Source organism: Hippopotamus amphibius, chromosome 2 (assembly GCF_030028045.1).
Source record: "Hippopotamus amphibius kiboko isolate mHipAmp2 chromosome 2, mHipAmp2.hap2, whole genome shotgun sequence".
In the NCBI taxonomy this organism is placed as follows: domain Eukaryota; kingdom Metazoa; phylum Chordata; class Mammalia; order Artiodactyla; family Hippopotamidae; genus Hippopotamus; species Hippopotamus amphibius.
In genome coordinates this window covers 36,308,525-36,328,750 of record NC_080187.1, presented here as the reverse complement: position 1 = coordinate 36,328,750, position 20,226 = coordinate 36,308,525, and the positions used below count along the sequence as shown (strand labels likewise).

General features: G+C 47.6%; 1 protein-coding gene across 14 annotated transcripts in view; it reads left to right on the top strand.

The window, feature by feature from the left end:
* Positions 1-20,226, top strand: part of FRMPD1 (FERM and PDZ domain containing 1) — a 134,099-nt gene that overhangs the window by 42,562 nt on the left and 71,311 nt on the right. The window contains exon 1 of one of the 14 annotated variants that reach the window (XM_057723442.1): positions 6,049-6,067. The exons of the other annotated variants lie outside the window; for them this stretch is intronic. The gene's annotated coding sequence lies outside the window, so the exon portion shown is untranslated. Of the gene's footprint in view, positions 1-6,048; positions 6,068-20,226 lie in introns of those variants that run through there. 14 annotated transcript variants of the gene reach the window in all.

Genomic DNA, 20,226 nt, shown 5'->3' with positions numbered 1-20,226 from the left:
CACTGCATATACTGCTTATGAGCATGCCTAACAGTGCTGGCTGGCGGGTAACGAAGGCTGTTTTATCTCGAATAACTCTTTTTACAACATGCTTAGGTTGCAGGTATTCTTATTATGTTCCTTCAGCAGAGGAAGAAAACTAGAACTGAGAGCTTATGGAATTTCCCCAAGATCACACAGCTTAACAAGTGGCTACATTGTGATTTGAACTCAGGCAATTTGGCTTGAGACTGTTTTAGTACTGTGTTCTTTGCCTTTTATTACATGAGATATTGCATGTAAAGCACTTAACAAAGTGTCTGCAATGTAGTAATAAGTTAATAAGTTATAGCTACTTTTACTATTGTAAAGTGCAATTGCCCTGCGAACATGAGGTCTTCAGTGCAGGTATGGGGTGAGGTGGAGATGGGGCTGCAGCAGTAATGGGTTGGATCACTGAGGGCTTCATGCCATGCTAAGGAGTTAGGACTTTATCGCCAGGCCAAGAAGGAACAATGGGGGTAACTTCAGCAGGAGAGTGACTTGTCAGATTTATGGTTTAAAAAGGTCACTGGCAGCATGTGGCAGATGAATTGCCAATGGGCAAGACTGGAGGTGTTTACTACAGCTTCACCAAGAAATGGTGAGGCTCCAGCTAAGGCAAGGGCAGCAGGATAAAGAGGAGACGTGCATGAGAGATGTTATGGACACAGAATTGACTGGATTTAGTGACCAGTGAGATATGAGGGCCAGGAAGAGGGAAGAGTCTAGAATGTTCCCTTGGTTTCTGGTTTAAGTCCCACTGCCAGCTGAGATATGGAAGCAATGCAGAAGGCGTACGTAGTTTAGGGGAAAGATGTGAGTTTGGTTTTGGCTCTGTTGAGAGTGGGGCACCTAAGGGGATTCAGGAATTGCAGCAGCTAGTTGTGTCTCTGGGTTTGGAGCACAGAAGATCTGGGCTGAAGAATAGAATTGCAGCGGATAGAACTGCTCAGTTAGGGTGAAGAGAGAAAAGAAACCAAGAGGGGACGCGAGCAACCTTGGCATTTAAGCAGCAGGCAGACAAGGAAGACTGAAGGGGGAGAAGGGATCAGAATGGCAGAGTGGGAACCCTGGGCCCAGAGGTGAAATTGTTTATACAAATGTATGTAAAGCAGCTGAAGATGCAGACACTTCTGGCATGGGCAGCTAGGACACTGCAAGGGAAGGAATTCCACGGGCGAAATTTGTACTCACTGGACAAGAGGGCTGAGTTTTTATTTTCCTTTTTGACAAGTGCCCTCTTTGGTTTTTAATCTGCATTAATGAGAGTCATTTGGTTATTAATCTTTATCTACAGCACATAATTTTAAAACAAACTTTATTTAGAGATAATTGTAGATTTGCATGCAGTTATAAGCAATAATATGGAGAGGTACAACATTTAATTTTTTAGAAGCTTACTTTATTTCCACCATGGCTTCAGAATTTTCCATTTTTGTCCACTTTCCCTAATGGTGCTTATCGTGGGGCAGAACTCTGTATACTATAAGTAGAGTGGAGACAGGTGAGGGAAGCAGGCCCTAAGCAGTGAAGGGTTAACTCAGCCCATATAGCTGGATGCAGAGGGGGTGGGGCACTGAGAGAAAAGGGAGTTTGGGGTGGAGGTACCTAGGATGCCTTTTATAGATGGAGCCTCTCAGGAGAGAGTTTTTGGATAGAGGCCTGGATTTGGGGATGAAGGATAAGAGGAAGTAGGTGCTGGAGGGCCTTTCTTCATCCAGGCTAGGTGGATTCCAGCTCCAACTGCAGCAATGCTGCTGGGTTTTTTTTTTTTTCCTTGGTGGGGGGGATGAAGGACACACTTGTGAACTTATATTTGTGCTCCATTCTACCACCAAAATGATCTAACATGCCAGGCTGATGGCACCCCTTCCCTCCTCAAAATCTCCTCCCATGGCTCCTGCCGACTCTGCTGCTTCAGCTCCGGGCTCCTGCCCCTCCCCACTGGGCTGTCTCTCACCTTGGGGTCTTTGTTCCTGTGGTCTGTGCCTAGAAGGCTTTCTCCACACTGGTCCCTTTCATTGGCAACCCCGTTGACCTTTCAGGGTTTCTGTCTGGAGGGTATCTTTTCCAGGAGGCCATGTTCCCTCAGCCAGTGTGCACCTGCCATGCTCCCCGCCCGGATCACACTATGGTTACAGGAACTGCACTGTATTGACAGTCTGCTAGACAGTACATTCTGTGAGGGTAGGAACTGTGTTTTATTCGAGGCTGTATCTCCAGCGTGTAGCACAGTACAGGGACCTAGTAGGTGTTGAGTAGATATTTCGGCAGGAAAGAGTGCTTGGACATAGGCATGCAAATAGGTAGGATGGATAGAGAGGTGGTAGGACAGGAGCCAGAGGCGTGGGTGGGTGGCCCAGGGAGTCAGAAGAGGGCTGAGTGCAGACTCCTTAGGGCACCCCAACATTAGGGCTTTGGGGTTTGAGGAGCCCTGAAGACTAGAAAGGAGTGACTAGAGAGATCGGAGGAATCAGCATCCTAGAGCAGGATTCTGCAGAGACAGGGGAGGTGGTCCGTAGTGCCAAATATGGGCCCACCCCTTCCACCTCCCCTCAGCCCCAGGGCCAGGGGGCCGGGAGGGGGGCGGCTGGGGCAGTACATTCGGGATCATCCGCGTCCCCCAGAGTCCCGTGTAGCTGGAGCTCTTCAAAACGCCTTGGAGTGCAAGAGCCGGGGGAAGGGAGGTGTGTGTGAGGGGGTCGTTCCTTGGGACTCTTCTGGGTTCCAGTTCTGGCGCCGCCGCCGCGGGTCCGGGTGACCTTGGGGAGCCCCTTCCTCTCCCGGCCTCAGTCTCCCTGTGGGTACCCGGCGGACGCTGCGTGCCCAGCCGGGAGCTGGGGAAGGCCGGCGGAGGCAGGGCTCGGGTGGGAGCGGGACCGCCCACTGCGGCGGGCCGGGACCTCCCGGGCCCGCGGAGGCGGCGCGCGGGGCTCCTCCCCCGGGGCGGGGGTCGCGGCGCCGGCAGCTGGCGGCCCCGCAGCTGCAGCCTCAGCACCTGCCGCGGCCAGACGGCGCGGGCGGGCGCGGCCCGGCCGTGCGCCCCCCCACTCCGGCTGCAGCCGCGGCGCGGGAGGCGGAGCCCGAGCCGAACCCGAGCCGAGCCGCTGGCCGAGCTTTGCCCGCGTCCTTGCCCGCCGCCGGGCGGGGCCGCCCCTCGCCGAGAGCGTCAGCCTGCCAGGTCCGCGTCCGCGCGGGTGGCGCCTCCTTGCAGGTAAGGGCGAGGTCCCGGCGCCGTAAAGTTTCGGGGGGGACTGTCCGTCCCTACGCCCCGGGCCTGCGCCTCCCGGAGCTGGAGACTGCCTGCCCCGCGGCTTCCTCCGCGCCGCCCTCCGCCGTGCGCTCCGCCTGCACCACCGACCCCCCAGTGACCCGCGCCCGCCTCCATCCCTCGTCTCCCCACTCCCGGCCGGGGGTGCGTCCGCCGTCTCGCTCAGGGCCTGCAGTGGTTAAGTCTTTACACAGTAGCAATGTATGGCTTAAGTTTTCGAGATCTGCATGGTATAGTGCAAAGAGCGGCAAACCGGGAGGTGCGAGACCTGGGTTCAGGTGCGGCCACGGCCAGAGCCAACTTTCTGAGGGACCTCCGACTAGCCCGCCCTGCCCGATCTGGACCGGGAAGGGTTCGCCAGGGACGATCACCTGAAGCGCCCTACCTGTAATGCCACTTTGTGAGTCGAGGGGCACCCCTGAGTGTCTCAGCTCCACAGCTCCGTGGGGGTGGAGAGGAGTGTTGGGCCCTACAGAAATCAATATCGCGGAGGCACGTCGCTAACCTGCAGCAGCTTTGGCTGAGCTTTAGGAGAGGTGTTGAGAAAGCCTCTGGAAATAAAGGACGTTCCCAGGACTGGGAGATGGTGCCCTGGCTCCTGGTGGCTCCTCTACCATCCAAGGACTATGTGAGCTTTGACAAGTACCCCTACCTGTTTTGCCAACTATAAAATGGGGTGGGGTGGGGGAGGGGTGTGCACTTGATGATCATTGAGATCCTTCCGCTGTAAACCTGGGGTAGGGAAATCTCCGGGGCTCTGTATTTGGAGTCAGTTTGGGTAGAGGCAATATTTCACCAAGAGTACACCCAGCACTTGCAGATGGGCGTTTAGAAAATAAAGGAGGCATTTACAGTTTGCTTTGGGAGTCCCGAAATAGACATGGTAAGAATTGGCGAGTGCTCGCCTTTGGACCATCATAAAATATTCAACGGCGTAATGATTTGTTTTCAAAGTGGCTTATAGATCAGGAAGCATTTTTGTTTGTTTGTCGGTTATTTTAGTAAAAACCTCAAAATCGTTTTTTGGGGAAAAAATAATGCACTAATCTAGAGGTTCTGACCTAGAGGCCAGAATCTCCTTGTTTCTAGTCTAAAACCGCGGCTGAGATGTTTTCCAGTCAAGACCATTTAAAATCACTTACAGGTCAGACATCCTTTGGTGGGTGTTCAACATAGCTTGATTGGAGAGGCCAACAGTTGAGCAAGTACTTATTTTCCAGGACAGGTGAATTCCGGTGCAGTCACAGCAGAACAAACATAAGGTAGTTAACTGTGACATCCTAGAAGGTGAACTTTGTGCTTTTGCCCAATCTCTTATCCCTCTTGTGCTACAATTAGTGTCTCCCCAGTGTGTGGGTGAAATCCATTACTATGAAAGGATTCTTATGGAAGTGATTTTATTATTTTATTTCCTTCCTAGACTTCCTGGTTTTAAGTTTCAAACTTTATGAAATCAGAGGACTAGTGAGAGTGTGTTTTGTGACTGGAGCAGGAAAATGGCAGAGTTGTGGCACATAAGTTTGCTTTTCCTGAACTGTATTCTGTAGTTGAAGCTAATTTGTCTGGAGCCTTTAATCTCTCAGATGCATTCTAATGCCACCAGTCTCTCCCCTCTTCATTCTTCAGTGGTTCAGCAAGAACTTTCTCAACTCATTCAGGAGGAAACAAACAGGACAGATACTGACAGGCTCTACCTTCAAGGATCTCAGATTTTAGTGAGGAATTAAGAGAATTATACCATAGGGCATCCTGGGAGCTAAACCCTGGGACCTCTGGGAACACGGAGGGGGGTGAATTCTACCTGGGGAGACAGGGGAAGTCTGCAGTATGGAAGATGGGAGGAAGAAGAGGATTCAACAGGTGGTGAAAAGTGGAAAGGCCACTTTAGGTCATGGAACTAGAATGAGCAAACGTAAAGAGGCAGGGAAGCACAGGACCTAGATGGAGAAGAGCGAGTCTGCTGGAAGCACAGGGCAAGGCAGAACACTTCAGAGCAGAGGACAGTGGAAAGAGGTTTGGGAGGCTCTAACCCTAGGCTGGAATCCACCCTGGTTTGGGGATGTTGGACCTCTAAGCCTCACTTTTCTCACTTGTAAAAGGGGATTGATAATTATTCCAAACTCACAGGGTTAAATGAGATCATGTGTGAAAGTGTCTAACAGAGTGTTTGCATACAGTGGGTGTTTAATAAGTTTGTTCCTTTAATTAGCAAGTTCACAGGCAAGCTCCCTAAATGTTTGAGTATATAAATAGTACTTTTGTTTTAGCAATCTGTGTCGACTTAGAACCTTACCACCAGGATACAGTTCCTATGACAGTGTGATTTGTATTCAAAGTGCCTCCTGATTCAAGGGGCAGGGGCTTTTTGTTATATGGAGGGTGCTCAGACCAAACACTGACATCAACAGCAGCCAATGCCCTGTAAATACTGTTAAGCAGTGGGAGGCCACAGAGGGGTTAATTGGAAGATGGAACCCCTGCCTCCCACAAGCTTATCATTAGTGCTCAAGGACCCCAGTCCAGGGCATTTGACAGTCAGACACAGTTATAAATAGATCAGCCTTGTCCATATAAACTGGGAACTGGGTGCCAGCTCCCATCTGCCTCAGTGTAAGCAGGGGCCTTTGTAGTAGCCAAGGAGTAGAATAGGACGGGGGGTAAAGAACAACACCATGGAGCATCCACAATACTGTCCTTCATTTGTTCATTCAACAGTTATTCATAGAATAATTGCTTTGTGCCAGAGAACTATTCCAGGTGCCCCAGGAACAAAAGGTAAGATCCCTGCATTCCTGGAGTGTACATTCTAATTGGAGAAACACAATAAACAAGTACATACATAAATAATTACAGATGGTGCTAAGGGCTGGGAAGGAAATAAGCAGGGTCATGTGAGAGAAGGTAAGGGGGCGGGGGCTGCTCTACTTGATGGTGGGTGGGGAAGGCCTGTCTGAGCCTTGGAGAGGTAGAGAGAGGGAGCCAGTCGTGCCTAGAGCTGAGGGAGGGCAGCCCAGCCCCAGAAGAGGCTGGGTAACTTTGCATATGAGTATACAGACCCTGGGGCCACACCGCCTGGATTTCATCCTGGCCCCTCCAACACCTAAATATATTCCAGGTTATTTAGGTCAGGTTATTTAATCTTCTGGGCTTCAGTGTCTTCATCTGTAAACTGGGAATAATAACCCTACCTGTTAGGGTTGCTATGAGGATTAAATATGTTGCTCTATGTAAAGTACTCATAGAGCCAGGGATGTAGCAAGAACCAAATGAAAGGGCGATGAGCCGGCGTGGTGCAGGGTGGGTGGGGGGCTGGGATAGGGGGTTGGGGGGTCTGTTTCAAGCAGAGGGAGCAGCAGCTGCAAAGCCCTAGAGGCCTGAAAGGGCTTGGTGTGTTCTAGGCCCAGACGGGCTCCCTGCACAGATGTCATCCCCGCAGTTATTGAGGAGACTCTGGAGCAGATTCTCTGCCCCTTGCACACAGAACTATGTTTTAGGAGTTTTGAAAAGAGGAACACGCAGCCATAGCACTCCCGTCTGCAGGATCAGGCCCCGAGAGATGTGATGAGCAGCTGCTGCTGCCGCTGCCGCTTTGGAGACATTTCGTTGTAGACCCTGTTATACAGGCAAGGCAGGAACTGGTCCAAGAGAACTGGCCACGTTGAACTACAGAAGCTGGAGCCTTCGGGCATGCCCAAGTCGGTCTGCTTTGATGGACACAATACAAGTCTATTAAAGTTGTTGACAGTTCACCTCAAAAAAAAACCCCCAAAACAACAACCCTTTCTTGCCTTCCCTTTCCTGCCCCCTCCTCCTTGACTCTCTGTCCCTACCTCCCCTCTTCTCCTTTCTCCTCATCCCCTCTCTCTCACTGCAACCCTGAAAAGTAGTACCCATGGAGGTACTCACGGATGTGCCAAGGGGAAGCTTGAGTGGGGCTGAGCCCATGGTGCCACCAAAGCTAGCCTTGCCCGCTCACCGTGGGATACCCGATGGCCAGCATTCCCCCCTGCCCCCCAAACTCCAGGCTGGGAACCACACAGCAGGGGAACATGGTCATCTGTGACCTACCCACTTCCTAGAGCCCGCCTTCCTTGAAATCTAATCACTCATCAAGTGCTGTCATTTTTACTTCTAAAATCTCTCTTAAACGTGTCCTCTTCTTTCCATTCTCTCTCTGAACGTCAGGCTTGTTTCTTCTAACATGTGGTCCAGAGACCTTCAGTGGGTCCCATGTGTATGGAGAATGAAATCCAGGGTCCTCAGCCTGGCAGACACAATGGGCTGGCTGCATGCCTCTCTCAGTCCCCTCCTCCCTTACCCTGTCCTCCACACTTGACCCCTCCTGCTCCTCAGGCCTCTAGAGCTTTGCTCACCCATCTGGCCCCTCCGCCTAGCACGCGCCTCAGCCGTGTGGCTTTGCCCATGCCTGAAGGCCCAGCTCAAATCCTGTTTGCCCTGGGAAGTCTTCCAGATGCCCTTGTCCTAGGGTCTTCATCTTCACCTGGCTTCCCACCTCTGCACTTACTACCTCTCATGGAGTAACATCACTGTCAACCTTGAAGGGTTCTGTGTGTGGCCATGGCCTTGAGAAGTCCCTGGGAGGGTAGGCATAACGCCTCTCTTACGTCTACCCCACAGCCCTTCTCACAGAGCCCAGCCCTAGTGACATGCATTTGCTTTACTGGATTGACAGCAGCCGGTGATTTTCCTGAATTCTGAAATGGTTTGAGTCAGGCCAGAAACATGATGCTGATGCACTGCGCTGGTCCTCAGCTGAACTCACTCGAGGCATTCAGATGCCTCGAAATGTAGGCCCTTCGTTTGATGAAGAGTTGATGTAACCTCAGAGATGAGTCTGAGTTTTGAGCTTAGCTATTCAGTATGGCCTGTTTTAACAAATATGCCACGTAAAATTTGAACCGTCAAGCTAGACAGACTTGGCAATAATTGTTCATATTGTAGAAGGATTCTGCCCTATACCCGAAGATTTAGTAGGGAAGGCTTTCAAATACCAAACATGCCTGTGTACTTAACACCGATCAGTGTATAAAATTCTGATTTATGTACAGCTATTGTAGCTATACTTCTACTATAGTCAAAGATACACACCAGACTTACCGCACATTCATGGAAGCAGGATAACACAGTCTTAAATTTGTTTTGATAACTACAGATCACATTATGCAGCTCTGCAAATGTGAGGATTTTTTTAAAGAAATTAACTACCTGCTTGAAGGACAATGGGAAGCCTGATTTAGTGCCTGGCCGATTGATGTGAGGGCAGTAGCCATTTCACTAAAGTGAAACAGTATTTTCAGGGACCCACCTTTTTGGAGACCTTTTTGACAGTGGTTAGAAATGGTTCAGGCTTCTTATTGTTTCACAAGCTGTCTGCTAAATGATGTGTGTGCTTAATGCTGGTTCTTATGGAAAAACAAACCAGCAAACAAACAGACAAACAAACCTCTAATTACAGGCTAGAAATGGTATGGTGGTAAATCTAAAGGTATGAACGTGTGTTCTTTTGACCTCTCTTGAGGAATCATAAGAGAAGCTCAGCCGTTTCAGTAAAAGGGTAACATGCAAACTTTCAAAATCCTGAATGGAAAGAGCTTCAGAGGAATTCATCCAGTTACAACAGTGCTTAGTTCTCTGAGAATTTGACTTAAGAGCAGACAGATGTGCAGGCAGATGTGAAATGCTGTGCTTCCTGTTCTCCGAGTATCCAGAATGTAGGATGTAGGCTAGAACTTGTTACAACCGGTGGCAACAGTGCCAACTGCCATCCCCACAAATAACCTCTCCAAGGCTAACTGTGAGCGTCCACATGGTTAAGCTTCTGAGTTACTGCTTTGTTGTTTAGTTTGTTCCACATGGAGAATTCAGAAGGATGCAAAAGGAAAAGCAATTATCAAAAGAAATCAGGATGCCACTTATTTGTTCTTATGAAAGTAATTCCATTGGTAGCTGAAGTATGTGTTCTCTCTGGTTTTCCCTGGAGAAGGACATCAAGCCAGGCTGTCCAGGGCTCCTCTGGTACTGGTGAGCTGTTGGCTCCTGGCCAGCTTAGAGGTTTCTGTATGGAGGTATTTGCTTTTCCTCTTCCTTCTTCCCTGGGGATGAGGGACATTTTGAATGTAGAAACAGGAAGAATTGATTATTTCTTTTTGGAGCTCATTCCTGGGTAGTTGCATACTTAGTTCTTCACAAAATCTGTGTAATAAGTTTTAGTGAGAGCGTTTCCTGTCTATATACCAAAAACCTAGATTCACACAGGATATTTTAGCCGAAAGGCATAGACCTTCAAACAAAGTTGCCAGCTCTGGAGAAGATCAAGTGCAGCCTTTGTCTGGTGCAGGAATTTCCCTAGCACACCCAGCCTCTGTGCTTGGACCTGCCTGTCCCTAAGGCATTCCTAGTCCCTTGTCAGTTGGCTCTGATTATTAGAAAGTTCTTCATTATGCTGAACCAAGCTCTTCCTCCAGGCAACAGCTGCCCCATTGGCCTTGATTCTGCCCTTTGAAGCCCCACACAAAAATCCATTTCTTCTTCCCCATGACAGGCTTTTTAGCCATTTGGATATTCAAAGACAGGATCAGGTCCCCGAGTCTTCTCTTCTTCAGTCGGAATGCCCCCAACTTATCCAGTGCCCTGGAAAGAACAGAGCTAAGAATTGGACACAGCTGTGTAGGTGGGGTTCAAGGAGCCTCACTTCAGAGTCTGTCCTGCGGCCCAGTTAGGCTCCCTGTGGGGCTCCCCTAGAGTTTGCTATCAGCTTCCTCTTCTGGGCTCTACACTGGGCCACTGGGGACCTGCGTGAACACTGGTGTCATAGAGACCTGGTGGGCTGTGGAGGAGTGTCCCGGACCAGTGGCGGGTGCAGAGTATCTGTGGGTGCATTGGCCCCCTCTCTGGGACTCAGATCCCTCATCAGTCCCATGACTTCTAAAGTGCTGTATTAGTTTTCTTTGATTACTGTAACAAATCATCACAACCTTGGCTTAAAACAACAGGAATCTATTCTCTCACAGTTCTGGACACTAGAAGTCTGAAATCAAGGTGTCGGCAGGGCTGCACTCCCTCTGGAGGCTCTGAAGAAGAATCCTTTCTTCACCCCTTCCAGCTCCTGGTAGCTGCTGCTGGCATTTCTTGACTTGTGGCTGCGTCACTCCAGCCTCTGCTTCCTCAGTCACATTGTTGCCTTCTCTCCTGTCTGTCTAATCTCCTTCTGTCTCACTCTTATAGGGAAACTCATCATTAGATTCAGGTCCCACTTGGATAATCCAGGATAAGATCCTTAACTTAATTACATCTGCAAAGACCCTGTTTCCAAATCAGGTACATTTTCAGGTTCCTGGGATGTCCAGTGGACATATGTTTTTAGAGGTCCACCATTCAGCCTTTGGCTCTCTACTTTTTCTACTCACATGACTGTCTTTTCTCTCAGTTATATTTGGACCCAGCTCTCCAGGGTCAGCCTTGGGTCTTCATTCTACACGCTTCCCGTCTCTTCTTTCCTTCGGCATCATGGCTGGTGCTTGGAGGGTGCTGAGGCTGCTCTAACCGTCCCTGCCCCACAGATGCGTAGGGGCTCAGGGATTAGGCTGCCCAGGAAAACACAAGTGTTTCTGGTCCACCCCCCTCATCTTCACCAGCGTGCTCTGGCTGGTCAGTGGAGTTTTTATCAATGGGAAGGAGAAGCTGTGCCTGTTAAAGTATTCATTACCTGTTCTTAGACTTTGGGGAGATCCTACAGTGCACATGCTCTGGGTAGAGAAGGGACATACAGAGGAAGACTTAATGTCTTTGCATTTCCCCTCTAATTTAGTCCAAGACTGGCTCATTGAACTCGAGGGAAATTATTTATATTCTCAGTGCCCAAGTACATATCTCTTTCTGTAAGAGATGAGGAAATGCTGCTTTGCAGCCCTGAAAGTGCACTGTAGTGTGATCTTCTTGCCCTTAGCTAGCTGAAGTCCACGGTCCTTTAAGTGAGGTCTTCCATCTGCTGCTGACTAATGAGCTCTCCAAATGCAATGCACAATAAAATATGCTTTTTTCCAAAAAGTGTTTGCACTTGACATTCCGGAGTGCCAGAGAGGCCTAGGGCAAGCAGGAATGTTGGGTCTGGTGAAGCAGGTGGTAGAGCTGAGAGCAAGCAGAGGGAAGAGAGTGGCCTGAGAGGATCTGGCACCGAGCAGCTCCAGGCCCTCTGCTCATGGCTGTCACTGCTGCTCTAGGATTACTGGCTCGCACCTGCCCAGAGCATCCTCCTGGACTGCTGCTCCACTCAGTCCAATATACTTTGTGAAGAAAAGCCTGCGCAGGGATGGGGGCAGGAGGGAGAGGGGAGGAGGGAGGAGACAGATGAATCAGTTGGTCCCCGCCTGACCTGCAGCAAGTCAGTGTGGGGCAGGGTGCTGCATGTTACAGAGACTAATGGGAGCCCAGCAGAGGGCTGACCATGCCTCAGGTGAGATCCAGGGAGGCTTCCAGGAGGGACTGGCATTTGAACTGGGCCCTAAGAGGAAAGCCAGATGGAGCAGTCCGCCCAAAGGTGCCCTCAGTCGTGTCCCCACCAGGGCCCCAGATTGCCCCCTTCCTGGTCATCCCACCAGACCTGACCTGGGAGAACCTCAGGTTTGAAAGGGACCTTAATATCTAGTCAAGAAGATATTTCACTGCACAGGTCAGAGCCCTAAGGGCAGGGGAGGGGGAGCAGTTCAGAGATTTCTGCTTCTTATTTTATTTGCTGAGTTTAAAGAACAGCGATTTCCCATTTTGACAAGACTTGTTTGATGTAGCTGCTTGAAGAGATCCCCACATCAAAATGTCCTGCTTTGTCTGGGAAGTCTCTTCTAGGCTGGGAGAGCTCCCCTCCCCAACCCTGTCATCCCTGCATGGTAGCACTTCCCAGGCTGTGGTCATGGGGTGTTTCTATGTAACCTGCCCCACTTGACGGTGAGCTTCTCCCAGGCGGGGACAAGCCTGGTTCAGTCTAGGGCCGAGAAGAGTCCTGGTGCTGGGCAGAGGCTCAGTGTACAGTGTTGGCTGATGAAATGAAGGACTATGATTATGATGACTGCCTTACTTGCATCTGGCTCCCAGCTGCCCTCATAGCTTTTACAGTCATTAGCAGTATCCTTGCAAAGTCAAGGGCAAATGTGGGCCTCACCTGTTTCTCTGTCTTATACCTGTTTCTGCAGTGGATTTAGCCTGTCAGCCAAGTGCTAGCGAGGGGTGGTGCCCGCTCTCTGCCCTTTCAGAGGGTAGGGAGACTGCAGACCTAACATTCAGCCTCTAGAGCTGTTGCCTGTTGTCCTGGGACATGGCCAAGGCCACCTGTGACCTCATTCTGTCCAGGTGGCTCTTCTTTGGTACCCTGTAGTCTCAGGACTATGGTCAGAGAGGCAGAGGGGTGCAGGAGAAAGCACCTGGCCTTTTGACTCAGACCTGGATTTACTAGCTGTGTGACCTGAGGCACATTATTTACTTGTTTATGTAATTGATAATCTGTGAGTGTTAAACTTATAGAAGACACAGGAAGGACAGGATTGCTGTTTTCCACCTGCACGTGGTAACTGTTCAATAAATGTTAATTTCCTTTTCATATTATCTAAAGGGGTGTCATGGAGAAGAAAGATAAAACTTGTTCCGTGTGTTCGAGGCTGTCCAAAACCGAACTTAGTTTTCCCCCAAGTCGTCATCCTTTCCAAGTTCCATCAAGCCCCTCAGCCTCCTGATTTCTTAAGCATTGCTAACATCTTTGATCTTTTTCTCTCTTCCACATGCTAATTACCACCAGCTCTTGGTGTATTTGGAGAGGCTGCTTCCCCTGTCTGGTCCTCCATTTCCTATGTGTGGATGGAGTTGTTTCTAAGGTCCTTTCCAGCCCTGGCATGACATTTAATTCCACAACATGGATTGATCATCCACTGTGTGGAGGGTGATGTTCTAGGCCCCAGGGCACACAGGGATGGAAAAACAGTCATCAGCCCTGTAGAGGTCACAGCCCAGTATGGGGACAAACAAGCCAAGCCGTGTGATGAATGCTAGAGTAGCAGATGAATCCAGATCTGGGGGGATCTGAACCAGAACAGGGAGAGACCAGCCACTTGAGGGATGTATGGACTCTTTGCCCTCAGAGAAGAATGATCTAGAAATGCTGCCTGCGTGAATGATGGAGGCTGGTTCCTCCCAGGCGGCTTTAGGATTTTTACTTTGAATTGGAATTATCAGTATGGAAAATCCCAGCAGTGATGGCATATAGTAGGGACCCTCTTTTCTCTCTTCTCCTCCTGCCTCCGTACAAAGAAAAAAAATCCAAATCTCCAGAATATATTGACCTTTATGCACAGAAGTTTCTAGGATACACAGCATAGTTTAACAAGTATCGTTTGTGTGCCTGAGAAATGTCTAGGTAGATGCAGAATTACAGGCCTAAAGAGAATTAATCCATCTTTTGCCATGATTGTGTTCAGAAGCTAATTTTCAAAGACACTTTCCATTTTCCCAGCTGTCTGGATGATAGTAAGATGCACATGTGCACTCTCATCCTTTCTCTTGTATTTATTCTGCTCAGTTTAATTCAGTTAGATTCTCTAAGTGTTTATTGACTGCCAGTTGTAAGCTAAGCCCCATGTTGAGAGGCTAGGGGTACAAGAGAATATATCACTATCTAGAAGTTTCTTTCTAGCTGGACTGATAAGAGTTATACTCAGGAATCAACTAACAGAGCCATCTATTCATTGGGGGCTGCTGAGGAGATTGATGTGAGGGCCAGGATTCCTGCCCAAGCAGAGAGGTGTGGAGAGACGGATGGTGAGGATGGCTTTTGGAGGAGTCTGTCTGCATTGGAGATGGGCCGGGGATTACAAGCAGAATCGAGATGCAGGGAAGAGACCAGTTCAGCAGGTGAATTCAGCAGGAGGTAACTTTTCAATCTTGTCCTCAGCCACTCATTCTCATGTGTTAATAATGAAAGTATTCCTTGAACACATAACGTTTTAACATGCCTCAGGACCTTTGCTCCTGCTGTTCCCTTTGCCTAGCCTGCTCTTTCCCCTCACCTACCAGCAAAACTATTATCTTTCAATTCAAGTGTACTTCTCTTTTGAGGCCTCGTTGGCTTTCCTTCTCCTGGCTTCTCATAGCGTTTCATTTATTCTTCAGTGCCTGGAGCATTACAGACCCCCAAGAGATAGCGGATGTGTATATGGATGAGTGAATAAATGACTGATTATTGGGTTCTTAGTGCTGACTTAATGCTGGAACTGTGACATGTTTGTTGAGAAAGAAGTGAAGGGCACCGAGATGAAAATGTGGGTGGCAGGTGCTGAGCAGGGAGACCCTAGGGCTGCCCTCGGAGGTGGGATGGTGGAAATACCCTTTGGAGAGGCAATAGGACGTTGGCTTTCTGATGAACAGAAGCACACAGTAGAAAAATAAAAAACAAAAAACAAAGCTCTGCCTCCAGAGTATTCAAAGGATTGCAAATAAAAGCAGCAACACTCCCTTCATAAATCCACTAAATTAGGGATCAGTGAGCAACTGGAGGAAGTAGCTATCCTACTGTTGGGGAGCGAGCCTGGAATAACCTTTCTGGAGGGCAATCTGACTGCATCTAAAGGCATACAAACTTGTGCAGGCCCAGCAGTGCTGCGCCTGGGAATTTATCCTGAGAATAACTGGAGATGTATTATTCAAAGATATTTACCTCAACATTATTTGTAATACAGACATTGACAAGATAAACCAAATGTCCAGCAATAGGGGATTAGTTTTTACCAATGGCACCCCTCTGTATAGGACGTAAAAAATAATGCCATAGAATAATACAGAGACATGGAAATGTTTGTTTTTTAGAGTATTGTTCTAAGAGGAAAGTCAGGCTATAAACCAGTATATCCACTAAGTTCCCAATTATGTAAAATAATGTGTATTTTCACACAAAAAGGCTGGAAGGGTAATTAGCAACTTATAGATAATAGTGGATAATTTTTGTTTTCTTCTTTCCAAACAAGAAAAATTTCAAAATTTTCTACCAGACACATGTATCACTTTAATTATCAGAGGTGGAAAATGAATGGTATTTAAGAAGAAGAGAGAAGCTTTTGGAAAGCGTTGTTTGAACTTAAATGGGTTGAAAGCAAGATGGGCACATCATTTATCTTGCAAATTCCAGACAGGTAGTGTTTTCATAAGGAAGAGTGGTCTTAGGTCCATTTGTGTGAGTGTATTTATAGAAGTGAAAGCTTTGGGGGAAGGAAATAGATTGATTTTTTTTTCCCCTTGAACTTTTGAAATTATTGTTTCCACTCCATTTGTAATTGAGCCCAGGGAGCTATTCTTATTTCTTCCTTTCTTGGGCGCTGCGTTAGATCTAAAAATGTTAACTGGCTTAGGATGTGGATTTTGCTAAAATGATCCCCCTTAGGGTCTTCACTAGACTCTCTCTCATGCTTAAAAACAGGGGTCCCAAGAAAGACCACCTTTTGAATGTGTTTTGCCCCCTTATCCTTGGATAAGCCTGGATAACCCCAGATAACCAAGTTGGAAACCACCTTTGCCTTGTTGTGACTATGGGGGCCATCAGCCACATGTAAGGGACTCAGGAGGAGGCATCTGTGTTGGGTGCTGTCTGTTGAGAAGGTTTATTTAGAGGCCAATCTGGCATCACCTTATCCTGTGGACGTAACATTAGTCTGCAGAAAAAGAGATCAGAGCTGGGTAGAATCTCTTTAAATATTAATTATAGTGATGCCTTTTGCCACACATCTCCAAAGAGCTTTGAGCATTTCACAGACATTACCTCATCATTAATTTTCATAGTGTTCTTAAGTGAGATGTTGATGGCAGGTACTATGGTCTACTATGATACTACAGGGCAGAATAGAGCATATATTTTAGACAGTTAAAAATGAACTTAGGAGTTGTCCTGACCAGATATCAGTTGATTAAAAAAACTGAGGTGTTTTTTGGCGTCTTCTTTCGCAATTCTCCTGCGTCTTCCATGGATTACATTGCCTTTCTGCCTTTTGTTCCACCAGCATTTGAGTACCTACTGTGAGCAAGGTACAGTGCTGCACTGTACTGTGGCTAGCAGTGAAATTTAACCTCCTTAATCCCACCCGTAAGGCCTTTGGTGAGATGGCTTCTACCTGCCAATGCTACCCTAAATCCCTCAACCCTATCTTACATATCCTTTGTCCCCCACATCCCTCTTCCTGAGCTGGTCTCCAGGATAGCCCTGTGCCATTTCCCTTCTGTGTACTTTTGATGCCCTTCTCCAGCCACTGTCCCCAGTGCCCTTCTGGCCACCCCTGCAGGTCTCACTCTCCTGTCCTTCACAGCCTGGCCACCTCCTCCACTAAGCCTGCCCTGATATCACCCTACTGTATCCATAGCTGGATGTCATCTCCCACCATCAAACCCAGGCATTCTACCAGCCTCTCTGTTGTGGTCCTTACTAATTTTTACTTTGTATTTTAGTGATTTACATATACTCCTGGATGACATTTCAAGCTTCTTGACAGCAGAGATGGTCCATTTCATCTTTCTGTCTCTTTCAGTGTCCCTCTCAGCCCATGTTAGATGTACAAGTACTTGTTGTATAAAGGAATGAAATGGGCATAGTTTCAGGCCAGAGTTCACCAATTTGTGCAGGGCCCTGTGTGGTGCAGCGGGCAGAGGTCATTGACAGAACCCTGCTTGGCCTGACCCCTCCTTTCATCCTGATCCCTGAGGCCCCTTGCTGCCTACAGGCCTGTTCTGCCCTCTCATTGCCCCCACACTCACACCATCTTTCAGCTAATACTTGTGCACTAAAAATCATTCTTCTCTCTTGGCCTTCTAGGAAGACACAGGAAGAGAGACAATTGGGATGGTTTTCAGAAGGTTACCTCTGTGCTTATTTCTTTCTTGACCTCTGTTGTGCAAGTCATCCACACGGCCAGGACCCTGGAACTTCAAAGGGCTTCATCCAGAGCATCTCCGTTCTTGAGCTGGCACGGGGGCTGGGATCGTCTCGTGCTCCACCTGTGGCAGGCTGTTGAGGCTGGGCAGGTTATTTAATCTTCCTGTGGCGTCATTTCCCCATCTGTTAAGGGGGGATAATGTGCTTGAGGGTGACCTACCTCCCTGGGATGCTGTGAGGCTTATCGACTTAACGCTCTTGCTATTAACTCGAACGGAAGATGGCTGGGCAGAAATAGTGAGAGACCAGGCACAGAATAAACTCTCCAGCCATCAAATGGACGCCTCATGAGACCTCGGGCATCACCTTCTGTGTTGCCCTTGGCACAGAGGAGGCCAGTTTGCTATTCAAGAACCTCTAGGGTTTCCTCTCTTGGCTAGCTCAAGTGGCTGAGTTCTTGAGGATGAGAATGGCATCGGGATGGCTTCTGGGCCTGTCGAGCTGAAAGGAGAGAGGCCAGACTCATGTTGAGGGCGTAGCTGCAGCTGCCCAGTATCAGCAGATAAGTGGGACCTGTGCCACAGAGACCATCCAACTTTGCCCACATGGCCCGGCGATCAGTTTTACTCGGGCTCATTGACGAGCTATGGGAAGGTCATTTGATATTCACATTCTTGTGGCCACGATCTTGAGAATGTGGCCTTTTATCTTTAAAAATAGTTGTGTGCTGGGAGGCCCAGGAGCAGTGTCCTGGGATGGGAGGGAGGTGCCAGCATTGGGAAGAGGGGCAGATTTCTTTCCTTGGAGGACTCCCTTTAGCTCTGCTTGACTGGTGAGTTGTTTTCTCATTCTGTAACCTGTCCTATTTTCTCTAGACTGTACTCGGAAAGAGAATGGTGGCTTTTTTTTAATTGTAATATCTTTACTATGTATTTTTAAATATTTTTATGGCATATTTGTTCTTGAGCACTTACTGTTATACATGAAACCTGTTTAAAAGTTCTTTGTCCTCATAATGGCAATTTGTTATTGCAAATTTAATTAGTGATTATTTCTCATGTTTTGTGTTTTGAAATTGCAGTGTCTTTAATCATTTTATATATGGATGGGAAAATCATTAAATACTTTTGGAACTAAATTGCTAACAGGTTTTCAAAATTGTGAGATCATAGAATGTAAGACCTGACACTGGAGATTTTGGAGTTGAATATCTCTGTTTCACAAGGTGCGATGATGTCCTGAGAAGGTAATGAATGGTCTTTGGTTACACAGCTAACTAGTGACAGAGTTAGGACTTGAACCCAGGTCTCCTAACTCGCTTCTCCAGAACTCCCAAAACTCTCTGGTTTACCCTGTAGAATTTAGCTTCTGAATTACAAGTGAGAAGGAAAAAAAAAAAAATCACTCTCCAACTTAATTTTTCCATGTTTTTTAATCTAATTAAAGATGAATTTTCAGCTTTAGGAATGCCTGTACCATGTACCAAAGTGGATCCTCCTCCCTTGAATCCTTTGATTTATTTTCCAGTCTGCATGCATGACCCTGAGAGTGTGGTCCTTATCTGCATTACCTGGAGCTTGTGAGAAATGCAAAATCTCAGCCCCACCCCAGACCTGCAGACACAGAAACTCCGAGGGTGGGGCCCATCTGTCTTTCAACAAGACTTCCAGGTGATCCCATACTCAGTAAAGTCAGAGAACCACTGCCTGACGGGACTCAAATCGTACCCCACCGCCGCGGCCCCCCACATTTGACAGCCAGCGCGGTGAAGCACTTTGGCTCTTTTGTAGGTTTCGAGTTTTCTTCACTGAAGAAGGAGCTTCTCTGTTGCCAAATTTTAATAATAATTCCCTTTTTTCACTCTGCTTCCTCTCATCATCACAAAACACACACACACACACACACACACACACACACACACACACACACACACACACACACACACCCCTCTAGCAGGAATGAAATATCTGTGGGAAAATAATGAAAGTAAATAGGGATTTCAATAGAAACAGATTTCTAGATAGACAGAATGTCCCAAGCACTGAAGCATCTCTCTTAAGTTTCAAGCCTTGCTACCTCTCTAAGGACAGTGATAAACTACACTACTGCTAACCCTGTGCTGTGTTTTCTATCATTTGTTATTTTATTCATTCATTCAACAGATATCTTAGTGCCTTCTATTTGTATGGCATGTATTAAGTGTGAGGGGAAAATGTATTTGAGTTTATAGTTAATCAGGAAGTAGAGACTATGTTCAGAAATAACTGTAATATATCAGCCACTGATAAATACATGAGAATCATCTCTAGTAAAAAGGGTTATAGATGCCTAGAGGTGGTAGAGAGCAGGTGCTATGGAGGAGGACATCACGGGAGACTTCATGGAGGAGGTAGCATTTGAGTGAGTCTTAAAAGGAAGTAAGCATTTGACATGGGGAGTTGGGGCTGGAAAAAGAATATTCTACGCAAAGGTAGAAAAAAGATAAAGGCATGGCAGGGGCTCTCAGTGCATTTTGTCTGGATCAGGGGTTATTTGAAGGTGATTAGGAGGAAATGAGGCTACCTAAGTAGGTCAGTGCCAAAAGGAAAAGGACCTTCAAACACCCACTTATGGTTCTATTCTTTATCCTGAAGGCAATGGGGAGCCATTGAAGGGTTTTGAATGAGGGCAAGGCATGACTGGAGCTGTGCTTTTAGTAAGTCTAATCTGCCTTCAGTGTATGAAGTAGATTAAAGTGTGTGAGAGGGAGTAGGGGAGGCTTTTGTTTTTATTCTGTAACTATTTTGCAGCAGTATGTTGATATGTTGGAAAAATCATCTCAATGTTTATTTAGGAAGTAATTGCTTTTCTTATGATGGTCATTGGATTTTGAAATAAGCTCCCAGAGCATAGATAATTGTCCAGGGGAGCACAGCTCTAATTTTATAATGAGGAATCTGCAAGACAGTAGAAATTGCTGAACCAAGTGGCTTTATAGGGACTTTCAGAACTCCTTCCTTCCTTCTTTGTTTCCTTTCCT